Raw genomic sequence first — 5,370 nt, 5'->3', positions numbered from 1 at the left:
CCCCTGAACAGGCAGTAAACCCACTGTTCCCAGGCCGTCAATGAAAATAAGAATTTGTTCTTAACTGACTTGCCTAGTTAAATAAAGGTAAAAAATAAAAAATAAAATAAACTTCCTACCTCGTGATAAAAAGCTCCTGACCGAAATTAAGTCGATGATTAATTTTAAACAAATCAGAGCAAATAGCAAGACAAGCAGTAAGCATCACATTACTTCCACCCCTTTGATAGGTCTCTTTCTGTTTTTAGGATGGTTTACCAGGCTGCTATACTGATAAATAGTTTTGTCTTCTTAGTCTTCTCCAGAATAAGAAAACGGCGGAAGAGATGACTGTCGATCTCACGAAATGTTGAAGCCGGGTGGCAAAAAAAAGTCTTCAGCAGCTACAGCAGTTACTTCTTCCTCAGGTGTTTCTTACATATTTTGAACCAAACACCTCTGTTTCCTTCTTCCTCAGGTGTTTCTTACATATTTTGAACCAAACACCTCTGTTTCCTTCTTCCTCAGGTGTTTCTTACATATTTTGAACCAAACACCTCTGTTTCCTTCTTCCTCAGGTGTTTCTTACATATTTTGAACCAAACACCTCTGTTTCCTTCTTCCTCAGGTGTTTCTTACATATTTTGAACCAAACACCTCTGTTTCGTTGCTCTTGAACTAATACGGCAACGATGAAAGCCTTTACATTGTATTTCCTCTTTCCTATCAATCTGACAAAGGCTTCTGACAGAAAACCTTCTCGCTGTAAAAAAACTGCTTGGTGACAAAAAAACTATCCTCGACAGTATGAAATCCATCACATCTCTGACACCAGCAGAAATAACAACAGTCGATGCGGCACAAGCAGTAAGTATCCCTTTTCTTCTGACTCAGTTGCTTACTTAACAACTTACTTAGTTACTTAGTTACTCAGTTACATACTTACATAGTTACCTAGTTACTTAGTTACATACTTACCTACTTACTTAACAACTCACGTAGTTACTTAGTTACTTACTTGTAAACATACTTAGCTGTTTACTTAACAACTTATATGGTTACTTAGTTACTTACTTGTAAACATACTTAGTTGTTTCCTTAACAACTTTCTTAGTTACTTAGTTACTTACTTACTTAGTTACTTACTTAACAACTTACGTAGTTACTTAGTTGTTTACTTAACAACTTATGTAGTTACTTAGTTACTTAATTGTAAACATACTTAGTTGTTTACTTAACAACTTACGTAGTTACTTAGGTACTTGTAAACATACTTAGTTGTTTACTTAACAACTTACGTAGTTACTTAGGTACTTACTTGTAAACATACTTAGTTGTTTACTTAACAACTTACTTATCTACTTAGTTACTTACTTGTAAACATACTTAGTTGTTTACTTGACAACTTACGTAGTTACTTAGGTACTTGTAAACATACTTAGTTGTTTACTTAACAACTTACATAGTTACTTAGGTACTTACTTGTAAACATACTTAGTTGTTTACTTAACAACTTACATAGTTACTTAGGTACTTACTTGTAAACATACTTAGTTGTTTACTTAACAACTTACTTATCTACTTAGTTACTTACTTGTAAACATACTTAGTTGTTTACTTAACAACTTACGTAGTTACTTAGTTACTTACTTGTAAACATACTTAGTTGTTTACTTAACAACTTACGTAGCTACTTAGTTACTTACTTGTAAACATACTTAGTTGTTTACTTAACAACTTACGTAGCTACTTAGTTACTTACTTGTAAACATACTTAGTTGTTTACTTAACAACTTACGTAGTTACTTAGTTACTTACTTGCTTACTTACTTGGTTACCAACTTATGTACTTGCGTACGAACATGCTTACTTAGTAACATACTTACATATTTACTTATGTAGTTATTTAGTTACTTAGTTACTTACTTAATTACTTAATTACTTAGTTGCTTAGTTACGTACTTAATTACTTAATTACTTAGTTCCTTACTTACTTAGTTACTTTCTATTTAATTACTTAGTTACTTACTTAATAGCTTATTTACGTATTAACTTACTTCCTAAGTTAGTTACTTAGTAACTTATTAATTTCCTTATTTCCTTGTTTACTTACTTAGTTCTCTGTCTCATGTACGACGTACTGTAAGGCGGCAACAATAACCTGCCACTGAACTCTGTCTTTGGCCACAATTTTTGCCCTGTCCCATGAGAAACCCATCTCTTTCATCTCCAGCTATTGGACTAATACACCCAGTTGTTATAACTGATGCATGTTAACTTGCTTTTATATGAAACAGAGTAAGATTTTCTTTTCTTTTATTTAGTATTTTATTTTTTCTTATTAAAAAAAAATGTTTTATTGAATATCCGAAAAATACAATATACTTGCAGTGAAGCCACTCAACAACTATGCCGTACCAGTCATCCAGCAGACTCTCATTCAGAGTGACACACAGAAGCATCCAGGGCCAATGCCCCACCAGGCCAAAAAACATGAACCCGACCCCTCTCACAGCCCCCCCCCACCCAATAGCTGTCCCTCCACCATTCGAGACCCCTCTCACAGCCCCCCACCCAATAGCTGTCCCTCCACCATTCGAGACCCTCTCACAGCCCCCCAAGAAAAATAAATAAACAAAAAATACAATGAATTCCATTCCCCACCCCCAAGAACCCCCCAATGCACCAACAACCAAGAGAATCAACTAAAGAAGACAAGAGAAAAAGACAGAAGAAAACAGCAAACAACTAAGGACAACAAGGACAACTAAAATCATAACAGCAATGCCAACTGTATATGTCTGTGTGCATGTCTGGCACTATTACATGTATGTGTGTGTGTACAATTATGATAACTCTATGAAAGACAAAACTCTACCATTCCAATGTACAATATAATTAAAGAATAAAATACCCTTTTCAAACATCTTTCCCATAAATACAGGTATTTTATCAACCGGCACATTTGAGTTCAGCCATAATAGCGGAGTCAATCACCACCTTCCGGAGACACCTGAAACCCCACCTCTTTAAGGAATACCTAGGATAGGATAAGTAATCCCTCTCACCCCCCTTTAAGATTTAGATGCACTATTGTAAAGTGACTGTTCCACTGGATGTCATAAGGTGAATGCACCAATTTGTAAGTCGCTCTGGATAAGAGCGTCTGCTAAATGACTTAAATGTAAATGTAAATGTAATAATATTTGTTGTGTTGTCATATATTTTCAGGGGGATGAAATTTAATTTAATTTAAATTGTAGCCAGATCTGCAATGCTTGTTTGAAAAAGAGAGATACTTTGAGAAAAGTATTATTTTCAATAAATTGAAATGAGTTCATCAGGGCATTTTTTTCATAAATATACAGGTATTTACCTCTCCATGGTTGCAGGATCTATTTTTACAAGTTTTCTATTGAAATTAATTGTGAGAGCGTATTTACATATTTTGTGATATAAATACCTAGTATGTCCACTTCACCATCAGCCCATTTTATAGGTAAACTGCAGGGTAATGTAAAAGTGGTATTTTTAAAGATCCAAAGAGAATATGTAATATTGTACACTTATCATAATTAGGTTTTAGTCTAGAGAGTCCAGCAAAGTTATGTACACCTTCAATGAGACATTGAGGGATCTTCAATGAGACATTGCAGGGATCTTCAATGAGACATTGCAGGGATCTTCAATGAGACATTGCAGGGATCTTCAATGAGACATTGCAGGGATCTTCAACGAGACATTGCAGGGATCTTCAATGAGACATTGCAGGGATCTTCAATGAGACATTGCAGGGATCTTCAATGAGACATTGCAGGGATCTTCAATGAGACATTGCAGGGATCTTCAATGAGACATTGCAGGGATCTTCAATGAGACATTGCAGGGATCTTCAACGAGACATTGCAGGGATCTTCAACGAGACATTGCAGGGATCTTCAATGAGACATTGCCGGGGTCTAGTTTTTGTACTTAAAACATAAAACTTGAGTCATCATCACACACGGACACCTTTGTTTTTAAGCCTTGGATTTCTAATCCTCTAATGTTGCTATTGGATCTGATTCTAATAACTAGCATTTCAATGGCCATAATGAATAGATATGGTGACAGCGGACCACCTTGTTTAACTCCTCTTGACAATTCAAAACTCTCTGAGAAGTAGCTGTTATTTACAGTTTTACACCTGGTGTTGCTATACATTATTTTTACCCATTTTATAAGAGAATCACCGAAATTAAAAAATCGAGGCATTTATAAATAAAACCAGTCGTACTTTATCAAATGCATTTTCAAACCCGCTATAAAAATCAGGCGTGGCTTCTTAGATGATGTTCTATTATTTCTTGTAGTTGTCGTATATTATTTCCAATGTATCGTCCATGTAAAAAACCTGTCTGATCAGGATGAACAATACCTGGTAAAACCCTTTTAATTCTGAGTGCTATGCATTCTGCTAGTATTTTTGCATCACAACATTGAAGTGTAAGGTGCCTCCAGTTTTTTAGATAGACTGGGTCTTTATATTTGCCATCTGGGTCTTGTTTTAATAATAGATAAATCAGACCTTCCTGCTGAGAACCTGACAGACTACAATTTCTGTAGGAGTAGTTAAAACAAAAGGATGTGTGATGTGATTTCAACTGAAAAGTGCCTTTACTGTGCACCTACTAATATCATAGCAGTAAACCGCCCTGCATCTCACTGCTGGCTTGCCTCTAATTCTAAGCAGGGTCAGTCCAGTCCAATAATCCCATGGTACTTATCATAAGAGTAGGGGTGTTAACCCTGGTTTCATGGCTAAATTCACAACCTGGCCCCATTCCATCATAGTCACCTAATCATCCCCCTCATTCCTAATTGGCACATATCACTCCTCACCTCTCTAATGGATAGCTGAAGTGTGGTGAGCATTCTGGTAAAACAAAATGGCCACCGTGCAGGTTGGTGCTACACATGGTTAGTGGATGAGGTAAGTTTCCCCCTACTATGTAAAGCTCTTTGAGTAACTCAGCTGGTGTCACACCCTGATCTGTTTCACCTGTCTTTGTGCTTGTCTCCAACCCCCTCCAGGTGTCTCCCATCTTCCCCATTATCCCCTGTGTATTTATACCTGTGTTCTCTGTTTGTCTGTTGCCAGTTCGTTTTGTTCATGAAACCTACCAGCAGCCTTTTCCCTGCTCCTCCCTGTTTCCCTGCTCCTCCCTGTTTCCCTGCTCCTCCCTGTTTCCCTGCTCCTCCCTGTTTCCCTGCTCCTCCCTGTTTCCCTGCTCCTCCCTGTTTCCCTGCTCCTCCCTGCTTCCCTGCTGCTCCCTGTTTCCCTGCTCCTCCCTGTTTCCCTGCTCCTCCCTGTTTCCCTGCTCCTCCCTGTTTCCCTGCTCCTCCCTGTTT

The sequence above is a fragment of the Oncorhynchus gorbuscha genome, linkage group LG02 (assembly GCF_021184085.1).
Source record: "Oncorhynchus gorbuscha isolate QuinsamMale2020 ecotype Even-year linkage group LG02, OgorEven_v1.0, whole genome shotgun sequence".
NCBI lineage: Eukaryota > Metazoa > Chordata > Actinopteri > Salmoniformes > Salmonidae > Oncorhynchus > Oncorhynchus gorbuscha.
This window is presented reverse-complemented; position numbering follows the sequence as displayed.